Below are 20774 nucleotides of genomic sequence, written 5' to 3' on the forward strand. Positions count from 1 at the left end.
TTTTTTTAAATATGACACCAAAACACAAGTAACAATAAACCAAACAGATAAATTGGATCTCAACAAAGTTTAAAACTCTGTGTTCCAAAGAATACAATCAAAAAAGTAAAAATACCACCCTCAGGCTAGGAGAAAGTATATATAAATCTTATATGTGAGAAAGAATTAGTATATAGAACACACAAACTCTTACAAGTCAAAAATTAAAAGACAAATAATACAAGTAAAAAATGAACAAAGGGCTGAATAGATACTTCTCCACAGGAGATATAAAGATGGCTAATAAGAATATGAAAAGATGCTTGGCACTATTAATCATCAGGGAAATGCAAATTAAAAGCACAGTGATATACCCCTGCACAGTCACTGGAATAGCTAGAATAAATAAGACAGATATCAATAAGCAGTGGTGAGGATGTGGAGAAATTGGAATTCTTGCACACTGCTGGTAAGAATGTAAAATGGTGCAGCCTCTTGAAGAATAGTCTGGCAGTTCCTCAAAGTTTGAATGTAGAATGAGTATTTGACCCAGCAATTCCATTCCCAGGTATATACCCAAGAGAAATGAAAACATGTCCATGCAAAAATTTGTACATAATGGTCAAGCAGCATTATTCTCAATGGCTGAAGAGTGGAAACAATACAGATGCCCAGGAACAAATGAATGAATAAGATATGGTCAATCTATGGAACGGAATATTTGGCCATAAAAAGAAATGCAGTACTAATAAATGCTGCAATGTGGATGAACCTTGAAAACATTATGCTATGTGAAAGACGCCAGACACAAAAGACCATCCATTATATTATTTCATTTATATGAAATGTCTATAAGAAATAAATTTGTAGAGAGAAAGTAGATTAGTGGTTGCCTAGGACTGAGGAAATGTTGGAGGGAAAAATGGGGATGACTGCCTGAGAATAAATATACATGGGTGATGAAAATGTTCTAAAAATAGTTTTGGAGTGATGAACATGTTCTACAATTGATTGTGGTGATGGTTGCACTATAAATATGCTAAAAACCATTGAGTTTAAATGGTTGAATAATATATGAATTTTATCTTAATGAAACTGTCCTAATGAAAAATGATGGCTCACATGAAATAAAATCGATGTGCCAGAGCTGCCATGGCAGATTGTGGAGAAAGAGACCAAAAGGCTCAGAGCAGTGAGCATGCTGGCATAGATAGATACACTCTATAAAACTGGATCATGCACTGGGTGACTGTTTATTTGGAAGGGCCCAAAGGAAACTCTATTTATCAGGCAACAAGTCATGGGCAGGTGAACGGGGTATTAACCTAATTTTGTCCTTTGTGGGCTGGAGCTGACTCTATGAGATGATATTGGAGAACTTGGTGCCCTAGCAACAATAGGACAGTAGGATCCCAGAAAGCTAGAGGCCAGCTGGCAGCAAGGCAGAATCAAAATGGACAAAATCCCCAAAATAGTGAGTAATGTTAGAATGGAAGCCAGGAAATCCTGACTGCAAGGGATTTAGGGAAATTACTAAGACTATGGTGTTCCTAGTTGGGCAGCCTATAAGACTGTTGTTTAATATTAGAATCAATAGATGAAAAATAGATGAGCTGAAGTCTGAGATTAATTTCTCCAATAGAAGTTTAAAATCCCTTGCCCAGTTTCCAGACTTGAGCCAGTTCTTAGATCCAGAATCCATTCATTGAAGGAGAGTCACGTCCCCTGATGAAGTATCTGCAACACCATAAGTGTGTACAGTAGACACTTTCTACACCCTTGCCTAAAGGGATCAATGGCCATTTACTCAGGTATCAAGACACTGATAAAGGGGAATGTCCAGATATTTTTAGGTCTATTGGATACAGGGTCCAATTTCACACTGATACCTGGGGAACCAAAGCACCCTCATGGACTTCTATTAGAGGAGAGGCACACAGGGAACTGAAAATAATTTCCTGTCTCAGGTCCACCCGTATCTCAGTGGATTCTCTGTGTCCACACATCTGCTTGGTGGTTATTTTTCTGGTTTCCAAATATGTAATTGATGGATTTATTTTGTACATTAGTTATTTCACTCACACTTTAGTCATTTCACCTGTGGAATAAAGGACTTGTAGTAAGAAAGGCCAAGTGGATGCCCCTAAGAGAGCTTCTAATATCGACCAAGATAGAAATTTTAAAACAATGTAGTATTTGAGGGGCAATGAAATAAACTGTCACTCAAAGACATAAAAGATGCAGGGGTTGTGGTTTCATCAACTATTTAATTTACCACTCCAGTTCTAGCAAAAATTGGATGGATGATAACAGATGACAGTGGATTAATGAAAATGTAACCTATAATTAGCCCCAACTTCAGCAGCTGTGCTGAATGTGATGTTTTAAAAAAAAGCAGATTTATTGTTTTTGTATATTATATAATGCCATTGATCTGCCTAAATGCATTCTTTAAAATACCTATAAAAAGGAGGGCCAGAAGCGAGTTTTATTCACAGAGGACAAATAATAATACATTTTAAAAAATATTTTATTTTTGATTTTCAATTTTTGTGGGTACATAATAGCTGCATATATTTATGGGGTACATGAGATGTTTTGATACAGGTATGCAATGTGAAATAAGCACATCATGGAGAATGGGGTATCCATTCCCTCAAGCATTTATCCTTTGAGTTACAAACAATTCAATTACACTATTTTTAAATGTGCAATTATTATTGACTATAGTCCCCCTGTTGTGCTATCAAATAGTAGGTCTTATTCTTCTAAAATTTTTTTTTACCGATTAAACATCCCCACCTTCCCTTCAGCCCCCCACTACCATTCCTAGCCTCTGGTAACCATTCTTCTACTCTTTATGTCCATTAGTTCAAGTGTTTTGAATTTAGGTCCCACAAATAAGTGAGAACATGCCATGTTTGCCTTTCTGTGCCTGGCTTATTTCATTTAACATAATGATCTCCACTTCCATCCATGCTGTTGCAAATGACTGGATCTCATTCCTTTTTATGGCTGAATAGTACTTCATTGTGTATACATACCAAATTTTCCTTATCCATTCATCTGCTGTTGGACATTTAGGTTGCTTCCAAATCTTAGGTATTGTAAACAGTGTTGTAAAAAACATAGGAGTGCAGATATCTCTTCCATATACTGATTTTCTTTTCTTTTTTGAGACAGGGTCACGCTTTGTCACCCAGGCTGAAGTGCAGTGGCATGATCTTGGCTCACTGCAACCTCCACCTCCTAGGTTCAAGTGATCCTACCTCAGCCTCCACAGTAGCTAGGACTACAGGTGTGAACCACTACAACTGCCTAATTTTTTTTTGTATTTTGTAGAAATCAGGTTTTGCCATGTTGCTCGGGCTGGTCTTGAACTTCTGGGCTCAAGTGATCTGCCCTCCTCGGCCTCCCATAGTGCTGGGATTACAGGTGTGAGCCACCATGCAAAACGCTGGTTTTCTCTTTTGTGGGGTATATACCCAGCAGTAGGATTGTTGCATCATATCACAACTCAATTTTTAGTTTTCTGAGGAACCTCTAAACTGTTATCCATAGTGGTTGTACTAATTTACATTCCCATCAACAGTGTACGAGGGTTCCCTTTTTTCCACATCCTCACCAGCATTTGTTATTGCCTGTCTTTTGGATATAAGCCATTTTAACTGGGGTGAGATTATATCTCATTGCAGTTTTGATTTGCATTTCTCTGATGATCAATAATCATCAGCACCTTTTCATATGCCTGTTTGTCATTTTTATGTCCTTTCTTTTTTTTCTTTTTCTTTCTTTTTTTTGAGACAGTGTCTCTCACTCTGTCGCCCAGGCTGGAGTGCATTGGTGCAATTATGATTCACTGCAGGCTCAAGTGATCCTCCCATCTCAGCTTCCTAAGTAGCTGGGACTACAGGTGTGCACCACCACTCCCAGCTATTTTTTATTTTTGTATTTTGCAGAATTGGGGTTTGACCATATTGCTCAGTCTGGTCTCAAACTTCTGGGCTCAATTCTGCCTTGGCCTCCTAAAGTGCTAGGATTAGAGGCATAAGCCACTGTACCTGGCTTTGTATGTCTTCTTCCTCTTTTTTTTTTTTTTTTTTTTTTTTTTTTTTTTGAGACGGAGTCTCACTTTGTTGCCCAGGCTGGAGTGCAGTGGTGTGATCTTGGCTTACTGCAACCTCTGTCTCCCAGGTTCAAGCGATTCTCCTGCCTCAGCCTCCTGAGTAGCTGGGATTACAGGTGTGCGCCACCATGCCTGGCTTATTTTTGTATTTTTAGTAGAGACGGAGTTTCACAATGTTGGTCAGGCTGGTCTCAAACTCCTGACCTCAAGTGATCCACCCACCTGGGCCTCCCAAAGTGCTGGGATTACAGGCATGAGCCACCACGCATGGCCTGTATGTCTTCTTTTGAGAAATGTCTATTCAAATCTTTTGCCCATTTTTTACTTAGACTTTTAGAATTTTTTTTTTTTTTTTTACTATAGAGTTGTTTGAGCTTCTTATATACTCTGGTTATTATTTCTTTGTCAGATGGGTAGTTTGCAAATATTTTCTCCCATTCTGTGGGTTGTCTCTTTATTGATTGTATCCTTTGCTTTGTAGAAGCTTTTAAACTTGATGTGATACTATTTGTCCAGTTTTATTTTGGTTGCCTGTGCTTGTGGGGTATTGCTCAAGAAATTTTTGGCCAGACTACTGTCCTGGAGGTTTTCCCCAATGTTTTCTTATAGTAGTTTCATAGTTTGAGGTCTTAGATTTAAGTCTTTATTACATTTTGAATTGATTTTTTATTTTTTATTTTTTGAGATGGAGTCTTGCTCTGTCGCCAGGCTGGAGTGCAGTGGCACAATCTCAGCTCACTGCAACCTCCACCTCCTGGGTTCAAGCGATTCTCCTGCCCCAGCCTCCTGAGTAGCTAGGACTGCAGGCACATGCCATCACGCCCAGCTAATTTTTGTATTTTTAGTTGGGGGGGGGTGAGTTTCACCATGTTGGTCAGGATGGTCTCAATCTCTTCACCTCGTGATACGCCTGTCTCAGCCTCCCAAAGTGCTGAGATTACAGGTGTAAGCCACCATGCCTAGCCTTGATTTGACTTTTGTCTACAGTGAGAGGTAGGGGTCTAGTTTCATTCTTCTGCATATGGATATCCAGTTTTCCCAGCACCATTTCATTGAAGAGACTGTCTTTTCTTTTCTCCAGTATAAGTACTTGGCAACTCTGTCAAAAATGAGTTCCTGTGAGTGTGTGGATTTGTTTCTAGGTTCTCTCTTCTGTTCTGTTGGACTGTGTGTCTGTTTTTATGTCAGTACCATGCTGTTTTGGTGATTATAGCTCTGTAGCATAATTTGAAGTCAGGTAATGTGATTCCTCCAGTTTTGATCTTTTTGCTTAAGATAATTTTGGCTATTCTGGGCATTCTGTGTTTTCATATAAATTTTGGGATTTTTTTTTCTATTTCTCTGAAGACTATTATTGGTATTTTGATAGCGATTGCATTGAATCTGTAGATTGCTTTGGGTAGTATGGACATTTTAACAATATTGATTCTTCCAATCCATAAAGATGGAATTTTTTCCATTTTTTTGTGTGTCCTCTTCAATTTCTTTCATCAATGTTTTATAATTCTCCTCATAGATATCTTGCACATTTTTGGTTAATTCCTAGGTATTTAATTTTATGTGTGGCTATTGTAAATGAAATTACCTTCTTAAATTTAAAATTTTTCAAATTGTTCACTGTTGGCATATAGAAATGCTACTGGTTTTTATATGTTGATTTTGTGTCCTGCAACTTTACTGAATTTATTGATTCTAATAGTTTTCCTGTGGAGCCTTTAGGTTTTTTCCAAATATAAGTTCATATCATCTGCAAACTAGGGTAATTTAACTTCTCCCTTTCCAGTTTGGATGGCCTTTATATCTTCTCTTGTCTGATCGCTCTAGCTAGAACATCCAGTACTTTGTTGAATAACAGTGGTGACAGTGAACATCCCTGTTGTGTTCCAGATCTTATAGGAAAGTCTTTCACTTTTTCCCCATTCAGTATGATACTAGCTGTGGGTCTGTCATATCTGGCTATTACGTTGAGGTATATTTCTTTTATACAGTTTTTTGAGGGTTTTTATCATGAAGGGATGTTGGATTTTATAAAATACTTTTTCAGCATCAATAGAAATAATCATATGGTTTTAATCATGCTTTTTGATATGATGTATTACATTGATTGATTTGCATGTGTTGAACCATCCTTGCATTCCAGGGATAAATCCCACTTGGTCATGATAAATGACTTTTTTTTTTAATGGAGTCTCACTCTGTCACCAAGGCTGGAGTGCAGTGCCACAATCTCAGCTCACTGCAACCTCCACCTCCTGGGTTCAAGCGATTCTCCTGCCTCAGTCTCCTGAGTAGCTGGGATTACAGGCATGCACCACCACACTCGGCTAATTTTGTATTTTCAGTAGAGACAAGGTTTCACCATGTTGGTCAGGCTGGTCTTGAACTCCTGACCTCAGGTGATCTGCCCACCTCGGCCTCCCAAAGTGCTGGGATTAGAGGCTTAAGCCACTGCACCCGACCCTGATGAATGATCTTTTTAATGTATTGTTGAATTTAGTTTGCTAATATTTTGCTGAGGATTCTGGCATCAATATTCATCAGAGAAACTGGCCAGCACTTTTCTTTTTTTGATGTGTCTTTGTCTGGTTTTGGTATCAGGGTGATACTGGTCTCCTAGAATGACTTTGGAAATATTCTCTCCTCCTCTATTTTTCAATAGCTTGAGTGGGATTGGTATTAGTTCTTCTTTAAATGTTTGGTAGAATTCAACAGTGAAGCCATTGGGTCCTTGGTTTTCTTTAGTGGGAGACTTTTTATTATGGCTTCAACTTTGTTACTTGTTATTAATCTGTTCAGGTTTTGGATTTCTTCCTGGTTCAGTCTCAGTAGGTTGTATGTGTCTAGGAATTGTCAATTTCTTCTAGATTTTCCAATTTATTGGCATAGAGTTGCTCATAGTAGCCCCTAATGATCCTTTGAATTTCTGCAGTGTCAGTTGTAATGTCTTTTTCATTTCTGATTTTATTTATTTATATCTTGTCTCTTTTTTCTCAGTCTTGCTAAAGGCTTGTCAGTTTTGTTTAACTTTTGAAAAAAAAGCAACTTTTTGTTTCATTGTTCTTTTGCATTGATTTTTATTTCAATTTTATTTATTTATGCTCTGATTTTTATTATTTGTTTTCTTCTAATTTTGTGTTTGTTTTGCTCTTGCTTTTCTGGTTAAGGTTCATTGTTAAATTACTTATTTGAAGTTTTTCCTCTTTTTTCATGTAGGCATTTATAGCTATAAATTTGCCTCTTAGTACTGCTTTTGCCATATCCCATAGGTTTTGGTATGTTGTGTTTCCTTTATCATTTGTTTCAAGAAATTGTTCAATTTCCTTCTTAATTTCTTCATTGACTCAATGGTCATTCAGGAGCATATTGTTTAATTTTCATGTATTTGTATAGTTTCAAAAATTCCTCTTGTTATTAGTTTCTAGTTGTATTCCACTGTGGTCAGAGAAGATGCTTGATGGTATTCAACTTTTTTAATGTTTTAAGACTTGTGACCTAACATATGGTCTATCCTTGAGAATGATACATGTGCTAAAAAAGAATGTGTATTCTGCAGCCATTGGATAAAATGTTCTGCAAGTATGTATTAGATCCATTTGATCTACAGTGCAGATTAAGTCTGATGTTTCTTTTTTATTTTCTGTCTGGAAGATCTGTCCAGTGCTGAAAATGTGGTGTTGAAGTCTCCAGCTATTATTGTACTGGGGTCACTCTCTCTCTTTAGCTCTAATCATATTTGCTTTATATATCTGGGTGCTGCAGTGTTGAGTGCATATATATTTATATTTGTTATATCCTCTTGCTGAATTGAACCCTGTATTAGTCTATTCTTGCACTGCTATAAAGAAATACCTGAGACTGGGTAATATATAGAGAAAAGAGGTTTAATTGGCTCACAGTTCTGCAGGCTGTACAGGAAGCATGGCTGGGAAGGCCTCAGAACACTTACAATCATGACAGAAGGTGAAGGGGAGGCAAGCCTGTCTTACATGGCTGGAGCAGGAGGAAAGTGGGAGGAGGTGGCACACACTTTTAAACAATCAGATCTCACAATAACTCACTCACTGTCATGAGAAAAGCACCCAGGGGGATGGTGTTAAACCATGAGAAACCACCCCCATTATCCAATCCTCTTCCACCAGGCTCAACCTCCAAAATTTAGGATTACAATTGAACATGAGATTTTGGTGGGGATGCAGATCCAAATCACAGTATTCCACCTCTGGTGTCTCCCAAATCTCATGTCCTTCTCATACTGCAAAATACAGTTATATCTTCCCAACAGTCCCTCAAAGTCTTAACTCATTCCAGCATTAATTCAAAAGTCCAAAGTCCAGAGTCTCGCCTGAGACAAGGCAAGTCTCTCCCACCTGTGAGCTTACAAAATAAAAAAAGTTAGTTACTTCCAACATAGAGTGGGGGTACAGGAATTGGGTAAACACTCCCATTCCAAAAGTGAAAAATTGTCCAAAAGAAAGGGGCTACTGGACCCATGCAAGTCTGAAACCCAGCAGGTAGTCATTAAATCTTAAAGCTCCAAAATAGTCTCCTTTGACTCCATATCTCACATCCAGGGCACACTGGTGCAAGGGGTGGGCTCCCAAGGCCTTGGGCAGCTCAGCCCCTGGGACTTTGCAGGGTAAGCCACTGTCACTGCTTTCACGGGCTGGCATTGACTGCCTGTGGCTTTTCCAGTTGTACAGTGCAAGCTGTCATTGGCAGATCTACCATCCTGGAATCTGGAGGACAGTGGCTGTCTTCTCACAGCTCCACTAGGCAGTACACCAGAGGGGAAGCTGTGTGGGAACTCCAACCCCAAATTTCCCCTCCACACTACCCTAGTAGAGGTTCTCCATGAGGGCTCTGTCCCTGCAGCTGGCTTCTGCCTGGACATCCAGGCTTTCCCACACATACTCTGAAATCTAGTTGGAGGCTCCCAAGCCTCAATTCTTGCACTCTGTGCACCTACAGGCTTAATTTAACACCACACGGGAGCCACTAAGGCTTACAACTTGCATCCTTTGGAGCAGCAGCCTGAGCTATACCTGGGGCCCTTTGAGCTGAAGCTGGAGCTGGAGCAACTGGGATTTGGAGAGCAGTTTCCTGAGGTTGTGCAGGGCAGCAGGAACTGAGCCTGGCCCAGGAAACCATCCTTCCCTCCTAGGCCTTTGGGCCTGTGATGGGAGAGGCTGCCCCCAAGGTATTTGAAATGCCTTCAAGGTGTTTTTCCCACTATCTTGGCTATCAACATTTTGCTCCTTGTTACTTGCAATTTTCTGCAGCTAGCTTGAATTCCTCTCCAGAAAATGGTTTTTTTTTCTTTTCTACAACATGGCCAGGCTACAAATTCTCCAAACTTTTACACTCTGCTTCCTTTTTAAAGTTCCAGTTTGTTGTCATGTCTTTGCTCACAAATATGAGCACAGACTACCAGAAGCAGCCAGGTCACATCTTGAATGCTTTGCTGCTTAGAAATTTCTTCTGCCAGATACCCTAAATCTTCGCTCTCAAGTTCAAAGTTCCACAGATTCCTAGGGCAGGGGCACAATGTCTCCAACCACAATGTCCTAACAAAAGTGACCTTCACTCCAGGTCCCAATAAGTCCCTCATCTCCATCTGAGACCTCCTCAGCCTGGACTTCATTGTCCATATCACTATCAGTATTTTGGTCAAAACAATTTAACAAATCTCTAAGAAATTCCAAACTTCCCCTCATCTTCCTATCTTCGGAGCCCTCCACACTCTTCCAACCTCTGTCTATTTCCCAGTTCCACTGCTGTTTCCACATTCTCAGGTATCTTTCTAGCAATGCCTCTCTCCTCTTTACCAATTTTCTGTATTATTCTGTTCTCACACTGCTATAAAGAAATACCCAAGACTTGTTAATTTATGAAGAAAAGAGGTTGAATTGGCTCATAGTTCCACAGGCTGTTCAGGAAGCATAGCGGCATCTGATTCTGGGAAGGCCTGAGGAGCTTTTACTCATGGAATAATGCAAAGTGGGAGCAAGCATCTACATAGCAGGAGTAGACCAAGGCAAGCGGGTGGTGTGGAGAGGTGCTACACACTTTTAAGCAACCAGATTTCGGAAGAACTCACTATCATGAGAACAGCACTAAGAAGATGGTGCTGAATTAGTCATGAAAGATCCACCCCCATGATCCAATCACATCCCACCAGGCCCCACCTCCAACATTGAGGATTACAATAGAACACGAAATTTGGGTGGGGCACAAATGGAAACCATATTAACCCCTTTATCATTGTATAGTGACTTTATTGGTCTCTTATAGTTTTTGTATCAAAATCAATACTCCTTCTCTTTTTTCTGGTTTCCATTGGCATGGAATAACTCTTTCCAACTCTTTACTTTCAGTCTATGTGTGTCTTTATAGTTTGTGTGTTTCTTGTAGGCAACAGATCAATGGGTCTTGTTTTCTCCATTCATTCAGCCAGTCTATGTCTTTTGATTGGAGAGTTTAGTCCATTTCCATTCAATGTATTATTGATAAGTAAAGACTTACTCCTGCCTTGTTATTTATTTGTTTTCTGGTTGTTTTGTGGTCTTCTTCTTTCTTTTCTTCCTGTCTTCCTTTAGGGAAGGTAGTTTTCTCTGGTGATATGATTTAGGTTTTTGCTTTTTATTTTTTATGTATCCAGTGTATATTTTTAGGTTTGAGGTTACCATAAGGATTACAAATACTATTTTGTAACCCATTATTTTAACCTGGTAACACTGTTTGCATTAACAAACAAAAAACTAATAAAAACTATACATCTTAACTTCATCCCCCCACTTTTTAACTTTTTGTTGTTTCTAATTTTATCTTATTTTTCTGTCTTGAAAAGTTGTAGTTACTATTTTTGATTGATTTATCATTTATTCTTTCTACTTACACACCACAGTTACGATGTTATCATACTTTGGGTTTTTCTGTGTACTTACTCTTAACAGTGAGTTTTGTACCTTTAGATGATTCCTTGTTGCTCATTAATGTCTGTTTCTTTCTGACCAAAGTACTCCCTTAAGCATTTCTTATGGGACCAGTCTAGTGTTGATGAAATCCCTCAGCTTTTGTTTGTCTGGGGAAGTCTTTGTTTATTCTTCATGTTTGAAGTATATTTTTGCTGGATATACTATTCTAGGGTAAAAGGTTTTTTCCCTTCAGCACTTTAACATATGTCATGTCACTCTCTCCTGGCTTGTAAGGTTTCCACTGAAAAATATACTGCCAGATGTATTGGAGCTCCATTGTATGTTATCTGTTTCTTTTCTCTTGCTGCTTTTAGGATCCTTTCTTTACCCTTGTCCTGTGGGAGTTTGATTATTAAATGCCTTGAGGTAATCTTTGGGTTAAATTGGCCTGGTGTTCTATAACCTTCTTGTACTTGGATATAAATATCTTTCTGTAGGTTTAGGAAGTTCTATGTTATTATCCCTTTCAACAAACTTTCTATTCCTATCTCTTTATCTCTTCTTTAAGGCCAATAACTCCTAGATTTGCCCTTAAGAAGTTATTTTCTAGATCCTGTAGGCATGCATCGTTTTTTATTTTTTGTCTCCTCTGAATGTGTATTTTTCCCTTTTTTTTTTTTTTTTTTTTTTTTGAGATGGAGTCTTGCTCCTTCACCAGGCTGGAGTGCAATGGTGTGATCTCAGCTCACCGCAACCTCTGCCTCCTGGGTTCAAGCAATTCTCCTGCCTTGGCCTCCCAAGTAGCTGGGATTACAGGCATGAGCCACCACACCTGGCTAATTTTGTATTTTTAGTAGAGATGGGGTTTCTCCATGTTGGTCAGGCTGGTCTCAAACTGCCGACCTCAGGTGATCCACCTACCTCAGCCTCCCAAAGTGCTGGGATTACAGTTGTGAGGTGAGCCACTGTGCCCGGCTTTGTTACTGTTAATAGTGCTGCAATGAACATACACTTGCATGTGTCTTTATGGTGGAATGATTTATATTCCTTTAGGTAAATACCCAGTAATGGGATTGGTGGGTCAAATGGTGGTTCTGTTTTTAGCTCTCTGAGGAATTGACACACTGCTGTCCACAGTGATTGAACTAATTTACACTCCTAACAAGTGTATAAGTGTTCCTTTTCTCCATAACCTCACCAACATCTATTATTTTTTTACTTTTTTGTAGCCATCCTGACTGGCAGATGATATCTCATCGTGGTTTTGATTTTGCATTTCTCTAATGATCAGTGATAATTGAGGTTTTCTTTAACATGCTAGTTGGCTGTATGTATGTCTTTTTTGGAAAGTGTCTGTTCATGTCCTTTGCCCATTTTTTAATGGAGTGGGTTTTTTTTCCTGTAACTGTGTTTAAATTCCTTATAGATGCTAGATATTAGCCCCTTGTCAGATGCATAGTTTGCAAAAATTTTCTGTCATTCGGTAGATTGTCTGCCCTGTTTATTTTGCTGTGAAGAAGCTCTTAAATCTGATTTGTCCATTTTTGCTTTTGTTACAATTGCTTTTGGTGTCTTCATCATGAAATCTTTGCCAGTTCCTATGTCCAGAATGGTATTGCCTAAGTTATCTTCAGGATTTTTATAATTTTGGGTTTTAACTCTTTAAACCATCTTAATTTTTGTACATAGTAAAAGGGGTCCAGTTATGATCTTCTGCATATGGCCAGCCAGTTATCCCAGCACCATTTATTGGATAGGGAGACCTTTCCCCATTGCTTGTTTTTGTCAACTTTGTTGAAGATCAGATGGCTGTAGGTTTGTGGCCTTATTTTTAGGCTCGCTATTCTGTCCCACTGGTCTGTGTGTCTGCTTTTGTACCAGTACCATGCTGTTTTGGTCATGGTAGCCCTGTAGTTTGAAGTTAGGTAATGTGATGCCTCCACCTTTGTTCTTTTTGTTTAGGATTGCCTTGACTACTCAGGCTTTTTGGTTCCATATGAATTTTAAGTTTTTTCTAGTTCTGTGAAAAATGTAATTGATAGTTTGATAGGAATAGCATTGAATCTATAAATTGCATTGGGTAGTATGGCCACTTTAATGATATTGATTCTTCCTAGCCATGAGCATGGAAAGTTTTTCCATTTGTTTGTGTCATCCCTGATTTCTTTGAGCAGCGTTTGTGATTCTCATTGTAGAGATCCTTTACTTCCTTGGTTAGCTGCATTCCTAGGTATTTTATTCTTTTTTGTGGCAATTATGAATGGGATTGTGCTCCTGATTTGGCTCTTGGCTTGGCGACTGTGTATAGGAATGTTAGTGATTTTTGTACATTGATTTTGTCTCCTGAAACTTTGCTGAAATTAACAGATGAAGGACCTTTTGGGCTGAGGCTATGGGGTTTTCTAGATATAGAATCATACTGTCTGCAAACAAGGATAGTTTGACTTCCTCTCTTCCTATTTGGATGCCCTTTATTATTTCTGTTGCCTGACTGCTGTGATCAGGACTTTCAACACTATATTGAATAGGAGTCGTGAGAAAGGGCTTCCTTATCCTGTGCCACTTTTCAAGGGGAATGCCTGCAGCTTTTGCCCATTCAGTATGATGTTGGCTGTGGGTTTGTTATAGTTGGCTCTTATTATTCTGAGTTATGTTCCTTCAACACAAGATGGGAAGCTCCCCAAATCCACATCTCTTGCTTGTGGGGGAGCCATCCTCAGCACATCGGCCCTACCCAACCCACAGTAGATACCAACATCCCTATGATGGATGAGCTATGGGGGAGTCCCCCCAACCCCGGAGAGAGAATTGGCCCCTGATGGGGACTTAGGGAGGGCTGAGTTGGCGAGCTGTGGGAAGTCATCACCAGTGGGGCTCAAGCTCTCCCCTCCAAGCTCCAAGGATCTCTGCAGCCACAGGACGCATTCCTTCTCCACTTAGATCTTGTCTGTGAAGTATCCAATTGCCTTCCATTTCTACTTGGTGTAGAATGTAGGGGGCAATGAATGAGACTGCCGCATATTGCAGAGGGTCCATGTCCAAGCACAGGCAGTTGTAACGGTAGTAGCCACACCACCAGTACCTGTGGTTCCTGCTAGCCCCTCCACTGCCCAGGCCAGACAGTGTCAGTCTGGCAGATGTACCCCCAAGGACTCTCCCTCATGGTGTCTGCTCCTCTGCCCCACCCTTCTGATCTCACAGCTTCTCCTTAGGTGACATTCACACTTTAGACAAAGTTGTTTGGTCCCCTGATTATGATCTCCTTTACTTGCTGTCAGCTCTGCCTGGGAAGAGGTCTATGCTCAGTTCCAGGATACATGGAAAAGGCAGTGGACGGGCAGGTACAGTCTTGGGCTTTACCATGAACTGTGTTTAGTCAAGTTGTTTAACCTCCACTCTGTTCATCTTGTATATATGGGTGGGGGGTGAAGACTATGAGCCCACAGGTCTGCTTCTGTGCTCACTGTAACAGATTCCTAAGTGCAAGTCCCTGAAACAGGATCACAGTACACAACATTAACTAAGAGGGTACATTATGCACGGTACAGCTTTCCTTGAGGTTCTAGAGAATGCAAACCTTAACATTAACAAGTACCAAACCTCTGCTGAAAAATCCTCTAATGAATTTCAAGGTTAAATATAAATAAACTGTGGGATTGTTCTGCCTAGAGTAGTCACACCCTCCTCGGGGGTCCCACAGTCCACAGGCTCAAACTCCTCATCCAACAGTTACATGCTGCACCAACTTTCAGACTGTCTCTCCCAGTAGGCAGTGAGCCCCTAGAAGGCAGGGACTATGTAACAATGACCTGGCAACTTTGTTGAATAGCTGCTCCTATCAGGATCAGCTCGTAAAAAGCCAAGCACTGCTCAGCTTTTATTATGCCTCCTACTGATTTATGCCTTCATTTGGCATTCAAGAACTTGCTCCAATAGTGCCAAACAGTTGGGAAATATTTACTACAAATTATTAAACTGCAGTCTATCCTCTGAACCGACTGTGCTCAATCCCACCACACATCTTGCTGCTCCCTAACTTCTAGCTGCTTGGAAAGTCTCATTTGCTTCATCTACTCAAATCATACACATCCCTCGGGTTCCATGCAAAGTTCCATCTCATTCATGAAACTCCCTGACCACTGGGATATCTGGCCCATGAACTTGAGCAAACTATTTCTTCTGCATCTCATTTGGCATTTGAGGAGGGACTGTTCTCTGACGTCTCCTGGTATGCCTCACAGAGTCAGTAAAGTGTTTCCAGACCTATAGGTACCACCCCATATTGTTAGCTCTTTGAGGATACACACTAGGTTATACTTTTCTGGTTCTCCACCCTGAGCACCCAAAAGGCAGATGGTAGGTACATCTCAGCTCCAAAGAGACTGCTGAAGATTGAATGAATTAATGACACACAGAGAAACTGACCCTGGTGACCAGCCTGGGCCAGTTCACTCACGTGACTGTGGGGGCTGGCAAGTACATAATTTTCAGGTTAGACTGGCAGGCTGGAGACCCAGGCCACAGGTAGCAGTGTTGCTGGGTTGCTGCATTCTTTACTGTGAGATTTAGAAAAACTGTCATTATCATTATCCTAATATTGTCAAAACTTGTAGGCAGCCTATTTGCTGTTTTTGGTTCTTATTGTTGGTGTGTTGTTATTCCTGTGGAAATCATAATTGTGCAGTGTTTTGATATCTATGAATTCAAAAACTTAAACAGAATATTAAGAACAAACTAATAATAAAGTGACAAACTTTGGATACCTTTTTAACATTGTTTCTAAATATTGTAAACATGAATCTTCTGGACCTCAGGGAACAAGGAAGCAATGATATTAATGATGAATCATAATCTGGAACACCTGATATTATACATAAACTATAACAACTGGAAATGCCTTTGCAACTGCATAAGAGTTAGTTCAAAGAAACAATAATTTGCACTTCTAAAATTTAAAAAATCCCCAATAACTTTTGACAAAACTCACAGATGGCTTATTATTGCTAGCAATGTAAATATTGGATGCAAATCATGCTCAAAAGCTGTGTGAATAGCCAAAAGTGCTAAGCACATTCTGTCAGTGCTCATAATTCAAGGAAAACATTAGCAAAATTCAAAGAAAAAAACTTGAACAATATTAAGAACAGCTTTGTACAATAAAGTATTTGAAAAAAGCAACAAACAGTGGAAAAATGCCACCAGATGTTAGTATACAGTTTACCCAAATGTGTAATTAAATAGAGCATTTTACATCATTAAGTAGAGGCTTTTAAACAATTATACATAGTGCATATCATTGCAGTATAGATTAATGGTTCTGCTGGTTGCAAACCATATTCTACATAATAAGACAACTTTTGGAAAATTTATTAATCCAAGCAATAAATCATTATCAGTGAAGTGCCAACCATTTCACAAAATGTATTTAAGTTTTAGTTCCTTAAATACTAAATGTAAGACTTATAGGAAAATGGGTTTTTGTTGATCTGAGGAACTCAAACATACCAACCTTGCTCATCAGTGCCCAAGAAAAATAGCTTTAATGTGAGACAGTTGTATGATGGTACAGATAGTGCCAGTATATGCAACGAAGAAAGTTCAGGTTTCACCAAAATTTTGCAAAATTTCGGGGTTTAAAAATCTGTTTATCGCAGAAGTCACATTGACTGTCTCACATTTACTCTTCCTCGTGTCCTGATCCTGCTGACTTGTCCACATGGGCAACTACGAAGCTGGCACAACTATACTTCTTTGTTCACTTTGGTCGCCACCATTTGTTCTGCTGTTGGGCTGCCCATGTGTAGGCAGGTTTCATGAAAATATCAGGTTCCCTAAGCAACATGAACTGGGAGGCTCAGAGAGGGATTTCTATAGTCACTGACTTACTGAGGGATTGACTCAAGATTCCCAGGCACTAGACAGAAGCAGTTGGGAAAGGAATCATTTCCTGATTGCCTGTGGGGGAAAAAGAAACTCTTTTTTGGATAGAACAGTCTGGATGGACTCTAACACAGTAAAAAGTGAAGGCAGTGCATTCTTCAGAAGGGCGGCAGATGGGGCACCACGCATCCCCACAGAGGGGCTGTCCTGCGGTCCTTGCAGGAGTTGCCAGGCTCCCAAAATCTCCTCCTGCTGCTATCCCCACCCTGCCTGAAAAGAGGTGAGGAGGATGATGGGGAGGGAGTCAAACAGACTCGGGATAGGAAGAGTGAGTGCCCTGGTAAAACCAATTACTTAGCTAAACCTTTGGCTAAAACTCTAGGAAGGGAGGCACAAAATGGAAAAGTGTGGGGGTTTTTTTTGCTTCTCTAGGTGAAGGTTTAAATTAACTTCAGCATGGGTAAAACTATTCTTTCCTTCTTTTTTCTCTCCCAGAGTTCTCACCACCTCCTCCCAGGCTAAATCCTTCATGTTGCAGGAGACAGAGAATCCCAGGTGAGACCCGGACTTTTTCTCCTCCCTCCCTTCCTTTTTTCACCGTGTTCAGGATAAATTATCTTGGTTTTGTTTCTGGAGGGAAAAGGGCAGAGAGGCCCTGACTTGAATCTCAATCACATTTCTGCACACAGTACCTGAGGAAACAGAATAGCAGAGGGGTGGGAACAATTAACATTGCTCTATGGGCTTTAGAATGGAGAAAAAATAATTCCCACTCTTTTTTCTTTTACCCAAATCCAACTTCAGTTTTCTCTCCAACTCTCTAAAACCACCACCAATACTATTATCATATCATGTGTAGCTACTTGGGGGGTGGTGAAAGGCTGAGTACGCATCATGTTCAGGTAGTAGGGTGTTAAACGAAATAGTTCCTCACAGCAATGCCCAAAGTCATCCTTGGTCACAATAAAGGAGAATAAAGGGAAAAAAGTATGATTACTGTATTAGATTGTGGGGTTGCAGGTGAGTTTTTTTTTTTTTTTCCATTTTAAAAATTATTTTGTTGTTATAATGATGATGTCAATTTTTAAAAAAATAAAAGAATGGAAAAAGTTGACTTGGGATTTCCATAATGCAAAGAAAAAAGCAAAACAAAAAAGAACAACAAAAAGGAAACAAAACAAAGATTTATATGTAATACCTAATTTAATCCCTTCATAACTCTGTGAAGTGGGTCAGTATCGACGGGTCAGCTTAACTAACAGATATTAGGAATGAGATCCAAAACAACCAGCCATGGTTGCACAGCTTGTGGAACCCAGGTTCTTTGACACTCAGCCCAGTGTTCCACCTGCAATGGCAACCTAAGTGAGGAGGGGGCCTCAGAGATGAGGTGGTCGACCCTTACAATGTTGATATTCTCCATGCTTTCTCAGAGCAAGTGGCTGAATCTCTTTCGTGACAGAGAACTCACCACCTACCAAGGCAGCCCATTTCATTAAGTCTAATTTTTAAAAAAGATACTTATGATGAGCACAATTCTGTGTCTCTCATACTCTATGGAAATGACCAATTTCTGACCTCTATGTCACAAAGAGTAAGTTTAATTCTTCACATAATAGCCCTCCAAATATTTGAAATCTCTAGTCATAGCCAGATATATTGCATCAAAATAAATGGCTATTTTCTGCAGGAGGGTTGGTCCAAATGTCCTAGCCTACCATTACCTGAAACAAGAAGTCCTCCCTATTTTTTGAAGAACTATATTTATTTGCTCAAATCATATTTATTAGGGGCCTGCTATCTGCCAGGCAGTGGGGATGCAGCGATACACAGGTCAAATAGGCATTTGGAGTGTGGAAGTGGGTGCCCACCCTAGTCGGGGAGCATCTCAGGATGTCCTCCTCAAGGAGATGACATGTCAACTGAGCCCAGAGGACAACAGGAGTTGACAGGGAAGAGTACTTCCTAGAGCGAGAAACTGGAGGCAGCTGTAGTGAGGTGCTGATGGGTTCTGGCCACCACCTGGACCACTCAGATTTGATGTTTCTCCACCCCCACTTAGTTGTGTGACCCCGGACAAGTTCCTCACCCACTACGTGCTTTAGAACCCTCACTGTGAAATGGGAGATGTGAGAGGAATGTTGTGAGGATTGTTTGAGTGAATACATGCAAAGGACTTAGGACAAGTCTGGCACATAGTTAATGCTCAATCAATGTTTGCTCTCGCAACTGGAGGGAAACAAGGCAGTGGGCAGGAAGGGGGAGTGCGCAGACAGTTCCTGCTAAGCCTTGTAAGTTACCCATGGCCCAGCACTGTAACCAGAGAAGTGAGGATGCGACTTCCACTTTGAGAAAGGCCTCTCTGGCTGCAGCATGTAGAGGAATGCGAGGGGATTAGAATGTGTGTGCACGGACTAGGTGGGAGCTAACTGCAGGGCCAGCATCTGTGGCACAGATTATCTCTCTTCATCCTGAACCCCTCCCTCTTCCCGTCTCGAATCCTTTTCCCACTCCTGACCACATCCTCCACCTGTCAGAAAGTCACAGTTAAGGAAGAGATTTCCGAGCACACCTTGGACAGAAGTCATGATGATGGGGCCCATGACTGGCAACCTGCTGGGAGAGGTGGCCTGCAGTGTGTCTGGAGTACACGGGGGACCCTGGGAGCATCTTCTGTGTCTGTGGCCCCTGGCAGGCCTGCATCACTTGGTGCTGTGCCACTATCAGATCCACCACGGGAGCCATGTGCTGTTTATTCCACAAGGAGCCCTTTCAACAGGGAGACATCAGGCCCAACTGGATTCTAGCCACCTTGGTCTCCAGTCTCCTACTCTCAAGCCCATGAGTGACAATTCAGCACAGGAAATTTGGTTCTGTGAGCAGCATCTATTGGCAGGATGACCAGCAATTCTTGTGTGTGGTTTGCAAAGATCTTAACGGAGTACAAATGTTACTTAGTGCTGCAGAAGGAGAACAATGCTAGGTTCCACAAGGTAGTCTGTCCTTTTGCTGTCTTGTCTACACCAGAGAATCTTTGGTTGACTTGCTTTAATATTGGCTTCAGTCCTATTACAAAACAACAACAAATTATTGTATTCTAAACACAGTTCTAAATGCAACAATAGTTTATCTTTTAATCCTGGATTATACAGTTTACAATTACTTGCAAATGCATAGTACCTCAATCCAAAAAACCTCAGGCATCCAGGCATCACAATTTCTCTATCTGCATGACACAGAAACTTCCATGTCACTAGAGGATTTCACAATCCATATATGAATCCCCTGAAGACTTCTTGGTGTGAAGGAAACATCACTGGACACAACACTGAAAATGGCAATAGTCCAGGCATGGTGGTTCATGCCTGTAATCCCAGCACTTTGGGAGGCTTAGGCGGGTAGATCACCTGAGGTCAGGAGTTTGAGACTAGCCTGGCCAACACGGTGAAACCCCGTTTCTATTAAAAATACAAAAATTAGCCAGGTGTGGTGGTGCATGCCTGTAGTCCCAGCTACCAGCGAGGCTGAGGCAGGAGAATCACTTGAACCCCGGAGGCTGAGGTTGTGGTGAGCTGAGATCACGCCACTGCACTCCAGCCTGGGCAACAGAACGAGACTCCGTCTCAAAAAAAAAAAAAAAAGGCAACAAAAGCCCTGGATAGATAGGGTTTTTTTAGGTGAGCTATAACATCTGGGCAAATAAAAACACTATGTTATTCCTAGAAAAATTATAGAAATCTAACTTAACCTTGTCAACATGGGGATTAATGAATATCTTATTAGTTTGCTAACTATCTTATTTAGCAAACTAAAGGAACAATAATGTAACTGCACCTCAGGTACAACTGGAACCAGGGATTTGAATGCAACTAAGA

The 20774-nt window shown here is 40.5% G+C and overlaps 1 long non-coding RNA gene across 5 annotated transcripts in view; it reads right to left on the reverse strand.

Annotated features, from left to right (window-relative positions):
* The window catches only part of LOC112440070 (uncharacterized), a 106521-nt gene that overhangs the window by 54720 nt on the left and 31027 nt on the right, over nt 1–20774 (reverse strand). For 3 of the 5 annotated variants that reach the window (XR_010112262.1, XR_003028264.4, XR_010112264.1), the window contains one exon: nt 4056–19965. This is a non-coding gene — a long non-coding RNA (uncharacterized LOC112440070). Of the gene's footprint in view, nt 1–4055; nt 19966–20774 lie in introns of those variants that run through there. The other 2 variants (XR_004671914.3, XR_010112263.1) reach the window with 2 other exon arrangements.

The sequence above is a fragment of the Pan paniscus genome, chromosome 5 (assembly GCF_029289425.2).
Source record: "Pan paniscus chromosome 5, NHGRI_mPanPan1-v2.0_pri, whole genome shotgun sequence".
Lineage (NCBI taxonomy): Eukaryota > Metazoa > Chordata > Mammalia > Primates > Hominidae > Pan > Pan paniscus.